Source organism: Rhinoraja longicauda, chromosome 20 (genome assembly GCF_053455715.1).
Source record: "Rhinoraja longicauda isolate Sanriku21f chromosome 20, sRhiLon1.1, whole genome shotgun sequence".
Taxonomy (NCBI): domain Eukaryota; kingdom Metazoa; phylum Chordata; class Chondrichthyes; order Rajiformes; family Arhynchobatidae; genus Rhinoraja; species Rhinoraja longicauda.
Genome location: NC_135972.1, coordinates 6,546,364 through 6,561,878, shown reverse-complemented (window position 1 = coordinate 6,561,878; position 15,515 = coordinate 6,546,364). Strand labels below are relative to the sequence as shown.

Here is a 15,515-nt window from a genome sequence, read left to right as displayed (position 1 = left end):
CATTTAGAACTGAGATGAGGAAAAACTTTTTCAGTCAGAGAGTTGTGAATCTGTGGAATTCTCTGCCTCAGAAGGCAGTGGAGGCCAATTCTCTGAATGCATTCAAGAGAGAGCTAGATAGAGCTCGTAAGGATAGCGGAGTCAGGGGGTATGGGGAGAAGGCAGGAACGGGGTACTGATTGAGAATGATCAGCCATGATCACATTGAATGGCGGTGCTGGCTCGAAGGGCCGAATGGCCTCCTCCTGCACCTATTGTCTATTGTCTATCACTTATTCAGTTCTCTGATCTTATTTACCCAAGCCAATTTGCATCTTGCCTAGATAGTAAACAATAGAATTTGGCCAGAGAGGTTCTGCATTTTAATTTGGACCCCAACTGCATTGACAGCTTCAGAATATGTTTCTTTGTTCTATCCACATCACTACAGCCCACGTGCAGCGTGACAAATGGAATATGACAAATTGATCTGTTCAGGCCTGGTCCAGTCCTCTGCAATTCCAAGACTGTATCCATCAGTCTGGTTCCAGACAGGCAATATCCTTCAGGAATCACACATGCAGCTGCAGAGAACAGTGTGCATCTCCCTACCTATACCCTCCACCCACCACGATATTCTCTTTCACTCCCCCAGCATGAATTGACCCTTATACCAAATAGCTGTGGCTAGTTATTCATTCACTCTACAGCTTCTGCTCTTGTTCACATGGAGTACAGTACTTTTGGACAAGTTCAAGGGCTGAAGCTCCTGTTACATCGTCTTCATACATGTCTCACTTGTTGTCATATCAATAAATATTTGCTATGCAATAAAATTTATAGCCCACCCAGTCCTGATAGTGCTAGATTAGAACCATGGCTACTATTTCTATTCTAAATTTACACTTTGGATTTTAATGATGCTGGCAGGTCCATATTTATTGCCCATTCTCTATTTCCCTGGGAAGGTAGATGTGGTAGAGATTGTGTATTTCACAACCATAGTTTCTTAGTAGCAGTTATTATTCATGGGAAGAACAAAAAACTCCACATTGCGACTTGTGTAATCTAAACTGTTACTGCTAGAGGGGCAAGCGGTACATTGCTTTCAGATTTTTTAACTTTTTGTAACAAACTACATGTTAATGCTGTAGATTTTATGAGCATTCTACAGATAAATTAAATAAAAAGGCTGGAATGCCAGATAATTAATATGCTAATAAGCTGTTTCCCAATACATGAATAATAATAATAATTCACTAGCTTTCTAGAAAAACCAACATATTGAAATCTTGTAGATAACATTTTCTGGCCTCCTATTAAAAGCGGTACAGACAGTAACTAGAATGCAGGCTAGATAAACCAGATTGTCAGAACAACATTATTATGGAAAAACATCAATACATATTCGAGATTATTAAGGCTATTTTCCAGCATTTCCAAAGGTCATTACAGCACTATAATCGAAACAGATAAATCTGCGCAAGTGGACTCTTACAAACAACACATACAGCCTACTCATAGAAGTGATCTCATTGTACCTTGTGTGGTATTTATGGTAGTTCTTTATTTGTTAGAGGATTTTTGTGCAACTTATTTACTCCAAAAGACCAAACATAATTTGTGAAAACATCTTCAAGTGCTGGAAATTTGTATAATATTAAGCACTTTTAAACTTCTGCTGAAATCTTTAAAATCTACTTAAACTTGATAACAATGAAACATTCACTTATCATTTACTGATAATTTTGTTTGGCTCAAAACAAGGGAGCAAGTTTTGATTAAAAGTAATCATTGACATTGATGACTGATTTGCCATCAGCTAGCCTAATCTTAAGCATAAGAATGAGATTCAGAATAATATTCATCTGATAGAGATAATAATCCAAGTCAAAGATTGTAGATGGATTAATAAATACTTACAAGCAATTTATTGTTTTAAATACATCAGAAAAGTGCATTGTGGACCAAAATTAATATTTGGATTGATGGCAATTTGTATCCTTCAATACTGTTGTAATGGTGAGCCACTTAGACGAGAACGTTGCCAGTTTCAAGCTGTGCTAATTAATCTCAGCTGGTTTAGCATTAATGGTGCTACAGGTTAACATATAAACGTAGGCTAACCACAATCCAATGAATCCTAGTTAAAAAAAAAGGTTGCATGTCTCGACAAAATTAGGATTTAGAGGGATCTAGGGGGGTAGGTACATAGTTCCTTGAAAGTCAAGAAGGCTTTTGGCACATTGAGTATACAAGGTAGACACAAAATGCTGGGCAGGCAGCATCTCTGGAGAGAAGGGATGGGTGACATTTCGGGTCGAGACCTTTCCTCAGTCTGAAGAAGGGTCTCGACCCAAAAGGGTCACCCATTCCTTCTCTCCAGAGATGCTGCCTGTCCCGCTGAGTTACTCCAACATTTTGTGTCTGCCTTCGATTTAAATCAGCATCTGCAGTTCTTTCCTACACATATTGAGTATAGAAGTTGGAAGGTCATGTTACAGTTGTACAAAACATTGGTAAGGTCACATTTAGAGTACTGTGTTCAGTTTTAGTCACCCTGTTATTGGAAAGATGTTGTTAATCTGGACAGGGTGCAAAAAAGATTTACGAGGATATTGCCAGGATTCAAGAGCTATAGGGAGAGGTTGAGCAGACTAGGACTTTGTTCCTTGGAGCGCAAGAGGGTGAGGTGTACAAGAGGTTGTAGAAGTGTACAAGATCATGAGAGGAATAAATAGGGTAAATGCATCGAGTCTTTTACCCAGAGTTGGGGAATCGAGAACCAGAAAACATAGGTTTAGGTGAGGGAGGATAGATTTAATAGGAACATGAGGGGCAACAATTTTTCACACAGGGTGGTAGATATAAGGAATGAGCTGCCCAGAGGAGGTAGATGCGGCAGATACTATCACAATGTTTAAGAAACATTTAGACAGGTACATAGATAGGATAGGTTTAGATGGATATGGGCCAAATGCAGGCAAATGGGACTAGTGTAGATGGGGCAGGTTAGTGGGTGTGGGCGAGTTGGGCTGAAGGGTCTGTTTCCAAGCTGGTTGATTCCATGATGCCATGACTAAAGCACGAAGATAAAGCTTGTAATTTATCAATAGCATCTGATCTTAACAAGACCAAGCAAAAGCAACAAATATAATATTTGCAACTTATTCTTGGACTGTTCTTTACACAAAACTAGATTTTGGGGAAAAAAATCAGTGTCAAGGACCGTGATTCATTTTGAAAATAAATTCAGTGCATGACTCAAACGAGTTCAATGATACCCTACAATTCAGACCAGTAATATTGCACCTCATGATTCATAAAGAAATGTAGGTGTGTTCCATTTAGATGGTTTCAATTCAAAATCAGATTAATTTGATATCATAACCCACCAAACCAAACATATTAATTGGAAAAAACTGCAAATGCCAGAAATCTAAACACAGAAAATGGTGGGAAATAAAGTTTTTGCTGCACACACTGGACAGATAGAATTATAAGCAAAGTTCCCCTTCTCAGCTTGCCTTATTTATAAATTGAATTTCACAGACATTTAACAAGCTGCGTCCTCTTTGACAGCATGAATCACAACAGACAAGAATTCAAACACTTAGTTTTAAATTGTGGTCAACTGAAGGTTTCTGAATTTGTCATAAACATATCACATTTAATTGGCCTTGTGTTTATTACTGTTTTTTTAATGACTCCTGATTATTAAGGATAGTAAAATTACATTATCTATACCAGTAAAAAAAAGATCAAGATAGTAGGAGCCAGTAAAACATTGTAAAAGCAGCCATTGTCTATTTATCCTTTTATGGAACTTAGTCTTTATTTTGCAGCAGGAAGATTATACCAAAAAAACGAATTACTTTTTTTCCCAATTGACCATTAGTAGTTGACCAGTATCAGCCTGTACCCCACCCTTCTCACTATCAGCAGCACTACTGATTTTTCATGCCATCTGCATACTTACCCATCGTTTCTACTACATTTTATAACAAACAGTAGTGGTCCCAGCAGCATTTGAAATAGCAAACCACTGGACGCAGGCTTCCATTCACTAAAATCAATCCTCGACCATCACCTTCTACCTCCATTATTATGCTAATTTTGGATCCAAATATTTTGGATTCTAATATTTTGAACCATACTTCCATGTGGGACCTTGGCAAAGACCATTATTGAAGTCCATGCAGATTATATCATACACGCTGCCCTCATCAATACATTTTGTTACTTATTTGTAAAGTTCAATCAAATTGGTCAGACAAGATCACCTCCTAACAAAACATTTGATTAACCCCTGCCTTTCCAAGTGTAGGTTAATCCTGTCCCACAGATTTTTCCCAATAGCTACGGACAGATCACAGACCTGTAATTACCTGCTTATCCCTGCTCAGGTAATGTTGGGGGATTTGAAGTCCCTTGCTGTCATAACCCTTACTCTCATAACTCTTGCATGTCAGTATTACTCTGCTGGCATACAATTCATCCGATTTGGACTGTTCCACCATTGCTCTATAAATGGTGTCAATGTCTCTGAAATCTAAACCTCCTGCACCATCCTCTCCGCCATGCATTCATCCATTATATCTTCCAGTTTTGGTATTTGTTAGCACGTAGCACTGGAAGTAAACCTGAGACTGTAACCTCAAGAATGGTAATGGAATTTAATCCTAATAAATGTAAGGTAATAATAAGGGTATGACACACACCATGAATAATAGGGACATAGGGAGCATCAAATAATCTGCTTGAGGGGCTCTGTATCTGTGGAGGGAGATGAATATTCACCATTTCAGTTCATGACCCTACATCTGAACTGAAAGAGTAGAGGAGATAGGCAGTCTAAAGAGGTGCAGTTTAGGACAAGAGCTGGCAAGCAATCAGTGAATACAGATGAGAAGGGGTTGATTGGCAGATGGTCAGCAAGAAGGGCCGAGAGGTCAATAGGTGAAGGCAACAAAGCCAGGTGGGTGCTGCAGATGATGAAATCTTATAGGAAAGGAAGGTGAGATATGGATCCAAATGAGGGAGGCAGGACAGATGGGAACTATGGATTGGAGAAGGGGAGGAGGGCTGATGGGATCCAGTGGGAGGAGTGTGTGGGTGATGGAAAGATGGAATTGGTGGGGGGTGGGAAAGATATGGGTCTTGGGGGCTGGGATTGAAAAGGTGAAAGTGGGTGTAAAAGGACCAAGGGAGATAGAGATCGGGACAGAGGGGAAGCAAGTTACCTGAAATTGGAGAATTCAATGTTCATGCCATCAGGTTGTAGACTAGCCAGATTATGAGGTGCAGTTCCTCTTGTTTGCATCTCGCCTCAACTTGCAGTGAAGGAGGATGGGGCAGGTTGGTGTGGGACAGGGAAGTGGAATTAAATTAGCTTGTGGCTGGGAGCACTAGAAGGCCATGGTGAGCAGAAAGCATGTGCTCAGCAAAGTGGTCTCACTGATGTAGAGGAGGCCACATCAAGAGCACTGAATGCAATAGACAAAGATGGAGGTGGTGCAAGTGATTCCCTACCTCACCTGGAAGGGTAGCTTAGGTCCCCAAATGACAGCAAGGAAGGAGGTGTAACACTTCCTACAGTTGCAGGGAAAGTTCTAAGGATGTGTGAGTGATGTGAAAACCCATCAAGGAGAGTGTGAATCCTGCAGAAGGCAGAATGGAGTAGGGAGGAGAAAATAATCAAACCCACATGCATGTTCAGTTTGTGAAGTACCATATCCAAAATAATGCATAGTATGACTTGAAAATGGGTTCTGTGCAAAGCAGCTTGACTTTTTTTGCTTAAGATCTACAATTAATTATTTTAACCATCATTGTATCCCCAGGACTGTGCACCCAGCTGGCAGAGCATCCTGTGAAACATTGTCTTGAAACAAGCAGGTGAAGAAATTACACCCCCTATTAACACAGTTTGTTAATGAACATACAATGCATCCTCTCTGTACTCATGAAATTTGCCTTGAAAACTTCCAACTAAACACTGAAACAAAAGCAAATAATGATACTTAAGTAATCATACCTGGAATTATGATTGTATTTTGGACGCAGATGCAATAGAATTATCAAATCAGAGTAACTTGCCCATTTGTGTTCCCTCCTGTAGACAGAAGAAAAATTGCAAAATTAGTAAGGAATTTAAATATTTGCATAGAGGAGATGATAAAGTTATTTAATCATTTAATTTGTTTTTTGGTTCTTCCAGTTTCAGCATCTGTCTTTCTTCCAAAATATTTATTTGGCTTCTGTCTCTACTTTGTACTTTCTTTTTAGCTGTAACAAGTTGCATGCAACAAAGCCTGTCTGAAGCGATCTCACCAACGTTATTCCTGTACAGTGCCCTGTACCTCTGACAAGGCATTGATGCAAGATGCTATATCAAATCCTCCTTTTCACCATAATCTGAAAATCGTGGAAAATGCTGTGAAAACAGAATAACACTAGTCACCTCCTCTTAAAAGGAAGTTATGCCCTTATGAACATACAGTTTTATTGGAGGAAAGAGTAACTTCCCTGTCTGGGATGCTAAACCACTGAACCACAAAAATATTAGCAGACTAAGCAAATGGGCAAACTGTGGCAATAGATTTTCAATATATACATATGTAGAATAGAGTATTTTCAAAACCAGGAAAAAAGCTAGAAGGTTTCAAAGGTCTTTTATTGTCACATGTGCCAATTAAGGTACAGTGATATGCAAATTACCATACAGCCATACGAAAAAAAAGCAACAAGACAACAAAGTGGAAGCCGATGGTCTAAAGAAAAAGTGAGGTTCACAGAGAAAGATCATTAAATTATTATTATTATTATTATTATTATTAAAAGAAAAATCAAAAATGGCCAATGGAAAGGTAGCCACCACACTGAAAGGACTCGAGTACAACTGGTTACAAGTTATATAACAGTAGTACAAGTTATAATGAAAATCCATTCAGAATCCCTCAGCAGTTCTGGGTGGCATATCTAAGGAATGGTACACAGGCGTGGTGGAAACAGGATAGATATCTCAGTAACCAGAGATTGCCCCGAAGGTTGAGATTATCTGATTCAAATTTTCAAGGGATGTCTTTATGCCCTTCTACAACATAGTTAGCCTTCATTTGGCCCTGGGGTCAACATTGGCGCTCAAAGCATTTCCTCACTTATTTCCCTGTAACCTGCCCTCTTTCACGTTACCCATTAACTCCATGATTCTGGTCCTGTTCACCTCCACTAGAGGTTATTTAAACTAGTCATTAACCTACCAATCAATAGGTTAGAAACAAGGAACTGTCGGTGCGGGTTTACACAAAAGGACGCAAAGTGCTCGAGAAATACAGGGATTCAGGCAGCATCTACGGAAAATATGGATAGGTGACGTTTTGGGTCGCGACGTCTGAAGAAGTATCTCGACCCGAAACATCACCTCTCCCCGTTCTCCAGAGATGCTGCCTGAATCCCTGGGTTAGTCCAGCACTCTATGTCCTTTCATGTAAACCTATCAACCAACATGCCTTGGGGAAATTTATAATTAGAACAACATCGGTCAAAAGTAAAGTTAAGAAATTAGACGGTGATAAAAATTTGGAAGTCTGTTCCAGGTTAGCTGTTGATTTTAAACCTAAGATTGTTTAATAAAATTTTAAGGAATAAAAAGAAAAGTAGGAAAATTTGAGTTAAACTCACAGAATGGTAAAAAAATCTCGGGTAAATAGCCTCATCCTGTGCTATCCTGTAGTGTAAGAAAATAACTGCAGATGCTGGTACAAATCGAAGGTATTTATTCACAAAATGCTGGAGTAACTCAGCAGGTCAGGCAGCATCTTAGGAGAGAAGGAATGGGTGACGTTTCGGGTCGAGACCCTTCTTCAGACTGATGTAAATTAATACCTGTGCTATCCTGTAACTCGCTTTCTCATCCTGAAGTATTTCTCTTGTTCAGGTAATTTTGAAACGCTTACTGTAAATTAACGGTAGGTAGACACAAAATGCTGGAGTAACTCAGCGGGCAGGAAGCATCTCTGGAGAGGAGGAATGTGTGACGTTTCGGGTCGAGACCCTTCTTCAGACTGATGTAAATTAACGATCTTTTTGCAATTTTCCAAAATGCATTCGATTTGAATTAATAAAATATGGTTTATGCGGAATAATCCCTGCTTTCAGGAGAATGTGTGTGTATTTTTTTTAAAAAAGTTTAAAAATAAACCGCTCAAACAAAACATAGCTATTTTTAATTAAGCTATTATGTTTACACAACAAAAATGCAAATGTTTTAAATGAACCGTTCAAAATTAATTACTCTGCATTAAATATGTCATTTTTTCGCTGTGGGTTCCGCAGTTTACAGAAGAATATTTCACAGCTAACCGCCGATGCACAGCCAGACCTCTCTTCCGATACCTGGAAAAGCCTTAGCTCTTGGATCTAACCAAGACAATTTACAATTGTTAGCATTTTTTTTCCAACCGTTTCGGAATTTTCCATATGTTAAAGCTGGTGATGACAGTATAAACAGTAAAAATAATGAATATTTTGTTTCAAATGCCAATGTTTTGAACACACAATTATTAGACTTTTGATTAAATCGAAATAACGGAATCATTTTCAGTAACCTAAACGGTTTCCAGCACGTTAAACAAGTTCCTTTCAAACAATAAATCAACAAACGCACTTTTGAAGAGACTGGGGGGTGGGACGATAAAACAGCTCAAGGCAATAATACAGCAAAGAAATTAGCTCCGGTCCGCTCTCTGGCAATACTCAGCTTTGTTCCATTTATTTCTCTCTCGGAGATACTTCTGTTCGCCCCGTCGCTAGCGACGATCATCAAGTTTTTCTTAAAATCACACATAAGAGTCGAAAACTGAAGGGTGCTCCGCCGAGAGGACAACAAAACGCACTGACTGGACCGAGACAAGATGCGAGGAGCTCCTGCCTGGCCTGTCTCACACGCCAGTCTCATACAGGAACAGCTAGTTATGCGTTATGTGCAATGACAGCTCGCATTTGGTTCAATATCTGCCTTGTTTTGCAAAATAAAATCAAGACAGGCAGCAAAATACCCAGAAGGTAGATACAAGGAACTGCAGATGCTGGCTGTGGTTCTATCAGCACAGAACACCTCGGTTTCGTTAGTTCGATGCAAGGTTAGTTCCACAGTCCTTCTCATCCTTTTGAACTTGCTTCCATGACACACCGTTGCCTTCTTCCAATCTATTCCATTTTCAGAGAACATCATCGCCGTTTCCTGGTTTTTGCTCGTAGCGCTCATAGGATCGTGGTTGCAAAAGGTGAGTTGTCTTCAGCCAATAGTCATCCATGTTATCCCTGAGGTTCACACCTGCCCCCTTGGTTATCTCTATCATATGAACCAGGCAAGGAATGCAGACGGTAAGGAGTTATTGATCCGACCAGGTAACTGTCCCCATAACTGCATCATTCCCCGTGAAATGGAACGAGAACCTTTCGTAAAGGGGGCAACCAATTTCCAATTCCCATCTGCAACTTGGTCGCTGCGGCTCTATTAATTTTTTTTGTCAATTGCGCTTGCAACTAATTCACTCCTCCCACAGCATTGCTTCCAATTCACACCGATGTTACAGATCCATTATCAAATCCATTAGTTTCAATTTCAAATTGTGCGTTATTACTGACTCTCCACAAAATCATATACTGTCGGCATCTTAAATACACTGGTAGACTCAAAATGCTGGAGTAACTCAGCGGGTCAGGTAGCATCTTGGGAGATGATACATTAATGGATTGATTATTCCGCTTCACAATATCTCGTGGGAAAAGATAACCGACTATTTCACAAAGATCTCAACGGGTAAACATAAGGACAGACCACCAATCAACGAATGACGAAGTGGTTTAAGTGTGTTTGGGGGACATTGAGGAACCAGTTAAATGTTATATATGTGCAAAGACTATATTTTGAAAAGGGCTGACAAAAAATATTGCAATATGTAGTATCTTTAACAAAAAAATGGAACTACATTATTAAGAGTCAAAAAATAGATATTGGTCAAACCAGACAAGAAAAGCTGAGAGGCTATAGTGGGTAAAAGCATGGTGTAAGACTAAATGAAGACCAAAAATGCTGGAGACAATTAGCAGGTCAGATAATACCTGTGAAAGATAAGCAAAAGTAATAGTTCAGATCAAAAACCCACCTACTGAGTGATTCCAGCATTTTCAGTTTTTATTTCAGATTTCCAGTATTTCAGTCGTAGAGCTATTCAGCACGGAAACAGGCACTTCAGCTCACCATACCAACCAAGTTGGCCTTCTGGGCGTGTCCCCTTTGTCTGCATTTATCCCAAAGCCCTCTAAACCTTTGCTATCTATATATGATCAGCCATGATCATATTGAATGTCGTTGCTGGCTTGAAGGGCCGAATGGCCTACTCCTGCACCTATTTTTTTATGTTTCTATGTTTCTATCTGTCCAAATGTCTTTTAAAGGTTATAATTGTAGCCACTTCTTTAACTTTCTCTGGCCGCCCATTCCAGATATGGACTACCATCTGAGTGAAAAGTTTCCCTTGGGGTCTATTTTTAATCTCTCGCCTCTCACCTTCAGCCTCTGCTTTCTAGTTTTAGATTCTTCTACCCTGGGAAAAAGATTGAATGTTTACTTTATCCATGCCCCACATGATCTTGTACAACTCAATAAGGTCGCCCTCAGCCTCCTCTGTTCCAAAAAAGAATGTTCCAGCCTAACTATCCTATCTCGATAACTCAGGCATGCAACCCCAGGTAACATCCTGCACCCTTTGCAAATTAATGACATCCTTCCTATAGCTGGGTGACCAGAAATGCACATAGTACTCCAAGTGTGGTCTCACCAATGCTTTGCACAGCTGCATCATCATGTCTTTTGTACTCAATACCCTTCCCAAGGAGGGCAAGCAAGCCAAAAGCCCTTTTCACTGCACTGTCCACCTGACTCGCTACTTTTAGGAAACCATGACCCAGTACTGCCATTTACTGGTGCATCTCCTCACAATAGTCAGAGCTAAATTCCACTTGCCATACCTTGGCCACCATCTCAACTAATAAAAATCCTGTTGTCGCGAGCCTTCCTCACTGTCCAACTGGTTATTTACAGTACACGTGGGAACCTGTTCAACCTGCTCTCTAGAACCAAGGTCAACACATCAGTCATTGAGCTACTGTATGGAAACATACATACAATCTCCATATTTGCATATTTGGAGGGTGAACCTCACGTTATTATTGAGTGATTAATTGAAGCATATGAGAGTCACTTCCTTACCCCACATGTCTGCAAACAAAAGACCTCTACCAATTTCCAGTCATTGCATAACATATCCATCCAAGGATAAGACTTTGGTAAAGGTGGACAACTTTCCATATTGGTGCAGGTATCTCACAATGAAAGCCTATGACTGCCTGAAGGCAAGGTCTCAAATCTGGCAGAAGGCTCATGATCTTTGGAGCAGATGTAATCCCTCCTCTCCAGTATGCTTAAAAAAGCATGGAATAATTACAGCGTTTTACCTGAAAGTACTGGAGAAATACCAGTTGCTAAAAAAACAACCAAAACCACCGGCAAAGTAAGTGAACCAAAAATCATCATCTCTCTCCCCACACCCAAGCCAGTATCCCGTGTTGAGGCCCTAGTTACATTCAGTTAGCCGTATTGGCACACCAGATTGTTTGCACACAGAAACACCAGGTGGTCAAATTAGACGTTCTCTGGCCAGCATAAGATTACTGGGTGGACAAAAGAAATGTGATATTCTCGATGTCTCAGAATAATCCCCGTTCCATGGCTGCTCAAAGTGGAGAAATTTAGAATGGCATTGAAAACCTCAGCAGAAGCACGCAGAAATCAAGAAATTGAAGGAAGGGGGTGTATCACCTCTCAAACTATCCACCCACCCACATCACCTCGGTTGATGGATGCAAGGCTGACTATAAATCATTGGAGCAAAAGGCACTCGTAACATGGGTAAATAAGTATCATGGTTTTGAATTCAAACGTTTATACAAGAACATATTTGTAATTGTGGTTAAATACAATTGCAATGCAGACATAAATGTTTAGCACCTCTCGGGTTGAACGCGATAGTTACCTGGGACGATCGGAAGCAATGAGTCTGCTGCAACTGACAGTGGACTCTCTAGGAGAGATTGGTGTAGTTATCGAAATGACATTTAAAGTTGACGATAGACACAAAAGGCTGGAGTATCTCAGCGGGACACTTCTTCGGAAGGGTCTCGAACCGAAACGTCACCCATTCCTTCTATACGGAGATGCTGCTTGTCCCGCTGAGTTACTCCAGCATTTTGCGTATCTCTGCAGTTCCTTCCTACACATCCTGACATTTAAAGTCAGTGATTTCTAACTCTCATGTAGCAACTCCCTGTCATTGTACGACACGGACTGACTTGCGCCACATTGATACCTGGATGCATGCCCGACAAGAGGTTTTCGCCATACGCTTGGCAAGTCCGTCGCCTTCGTTGCACGCTTTTTAGGATTGTTGGCGCAAGCGTGGATTTACTGCATTATCCCAATAAGTACATTTCAATCTCGGTTTATAAAGCCCCAAAACAGGCCAATCCGAAGTAGACGTAAGTTATACACATCGAGCAAAACTGCCCACCGCAATGGTCGTAAATTCCTCCATTCTGTTTCGTTTGAATTCTAGATGAAGACGCGCCACTTATTTTTTTATCACTATGTCATGCAAACCCGCACTATACTTATGTGAAAATAGCAGTATAATTATATCCTTAGCGTATGATAACCCTCAATTATAATTATAATCAGTGCATAATGGTGAATCACGATGAAACATAACACTGAGCATGAGCACGTTACTGCGTACTGCAAGTTCCCTGCAGGTGCACTGCCGGTGTTACGTAAAGAGACTGCACATGGATTTGAGATGTGTCGCTGTAACCCTGTCATCACACCGTTACTTTGACGGCTCTCCATTCGTTACAGATGTTGACAGCGGTTTAATCAAGCACTGTGCTCTTACCGAATAGGAAGGAACTGCAGATGCTGGTTTAAACCGAAGATAGACACAAAAAGCTGGAGTAACTCAGCGGATCAGACAGCATCTCTGGAGGTGTCCGGAGATGTCTCCAGAGATGCTGTCTGACCCGTTGAGTTACTCCAGCTTTTTGTGTCGATCTACTGTGCTGGTAACTCCAGGCTTATTAGAGTCGAGGTTCACTGCAGACACTCCACTCAAGATTAGCTGCAGCTCCTGTGCCGACGTAATCTGATTGCAACCTGCTAACACTGGCGTTATTGTAAACATTAGTGATGGCTATCGGTTTATAAGAGATGCGTGGGGATTGCTTTCAATTTATAACAAGAGATGCACTGTCGTACTCTGACACTATACAATGACGTTGAACGTTCCGAGTCATTATAGGCACCTGCTTGTTCCGTGGGTCATTACAGGTATCTGTTTGCTCCATAATTGTTTAGACTCTCCTTGCTTGGACATGGGCTGTGTTTAAATGTCCACAGCTAAATGCTAAATGTTTTCTTAGCAATATTCCGATTCCAAATGTGCCCCCCTCCCCCCGCCCCCGTACTTAGCATTCCTTTGCATGGCGATCTGTTAAATGCAAAAAGATTTAAACATCTCCCAAGAATCAATTCATAGATAACACATCAAGCATGTCCACGATTGCATTCAAAGAATATGTGCCACAGAGTCAGATCATTGGACCCAACCAGTCCATATTGGTTTTTAATCTCTATGGAAACCCCCTCTTCTCTTTCATCATAATCCTCTATTCTCTTTGCCCTCACATACTTAACTAATCTCTACATGCAGACCATCTCATCCTGCAGTGAAATATTTCACATTTTCACTTCTTTTCTGGTAGAGAAGACTTTTCTCAATTTCTCATTTGATTCATTAGTGACCAATTTATATTAATACCTCTTCCCTATTAAATAAAATGTTATCGTTGTATGTACTTTAAAATTATAGATGTTTTCATAACGACTTCTATTAGTTCACCCTCAGTCGTATGTTCTCAGGAAAAAAGAGTCTGTTCATACTTTTCTGAGAAGTACAGTATATCTCCAGATTCTTGGTTTCAACTTTGTAAATCTTTTTTGTACCCTCTCTAATGTCTCGAGATCCTTTTTCTAGAAAGTACCAGAATTGTTCAAAGTTCAAGTATGGTCTAACCAAGGTTCAGTACAGATTTAGAATAACTTTACTACTTTTCATTCGAAGCATCAGAAATACATCCAATACTCAGTTTGCTTTTATTTTACCTAGAGCCTTGTTAAATTGTGGAACAAAATTTAGTGATCAATGTTTTTACATTCCAAGATACTTTTCTTCCTCTGCCCCATCCATCCTTGCAACTTCCAAGTTATAAATGACCTTCCTATTCTTCCTATCTAAAAGAACTACCTCATACTTGTCTATGCTTAACTTCATTTGTTCATTATTTGTCAATTCAGCACTTCATGTGCCCTGTGTTTCAATTCTGTCTATATTCAGATTCCTTACATTCTTAACCTACTAGGTTAAAACATTTGCCACCTCCCTGTTTACTTTTTCTGAAGGATACTTTGCTTGCACCTTATTGTTGGAAAATAGCCCCAAGATAAATTTAAAAAGAAATTAGAATAAAAACCCAAATTCAATCAAACAATATAATCCGTCCAAAATTATTGAACCAATCACTTTGAATTAACAACAAGATGAAACTAAGTTTGAACAGCTGTGGCATGTATTACTTACTTTTGTATGAACTAAATGCAGGAATCGTATTCTGTTTTATTTGCCTAATAATAAATCTGTTTAAATGATTTAAAACATTTAATGATGTCAGTTTCTTTTTTGGATCAATTACAGGAGCATAATGCATAAAAGTGATTCAACCCAGATCAGAATTTCACTAATAGAACAAAGATAGGCACAAAATGCTGGAGTAACTCAGCTGGATAGGCAGCATCTCTGAAGAGAAGGAATGGGTGACGTTTCGGGATGAGAACCTTCAGTCTGATGAAGGGTCTTGACCCGAAACATCACCCATCCCTTCTCGCCAGAGATGCTGCCTGTCCCGTTGAGATACTCCAGCATTTTGTGTCTACTTCGGTGTATAACCAGCATCTGCAGTTCCTTCCTACACATTTCACTGTTAGACTACTAGCTTGTGTAAGTCTAATGTTAGGCAAAGGTGCATTGGTTGTCAATGTCCCACAAAAGATCAAACCACCTAAAGAAGCAAATGACACTGCAAGACCAAAATAGATACCAACAGCACACCTGAAAATGTAATTAGGTCACAGTATTAAATCTGAGGATAAGAGATTGGATATTTGCTAAAGTTCCTCAAAGGAATGTTTTCCAAAAAAAACTTAAATAGCAAAACTCCAAAATCACTACCGAGTACAAAGTTCCAATCATGCTGGGTTTCCTTGTTCTCACCAGCCAATGAAATTCATCAAGTATTTAACGTTTACCATTTAAATAAATCAGAGAATTCACAGGGCTTCTATAAAACATATAATATGTAAC

General features: G+C 39.8%; 1 long non-coding RNA gene across 2 annotated transcripts in view; it reads right to left on the bottom strand.

Moving 5' to 3' along the window:
- The window catches only part of LOC144603527 (uncharacterized), a 53,388-nt gene that overhangs the window by 32,854 nt on the left and 5,019 nt on the right, over window positions 1-15,515 (bottom strand). The window contains exons 1-2 of one of the 2 annotated variants that reach the window (XR_013548634.1): window positions 12,414-12,551; window positions 6,017-6,094 (exon numbers count right to left, since the gene is read on the bottom strand). This is a non-coding gene — a long non-coding RNA (uncharacterized LOC144603527). Of the gene's footprint in view, window positions 1-6,016; window positions 6,095-12,413; window positions 12,552-15,515 lie in introns of those variants that run through there. The other variant, XR_013548633.1, reaches the window with a different exon arrangement.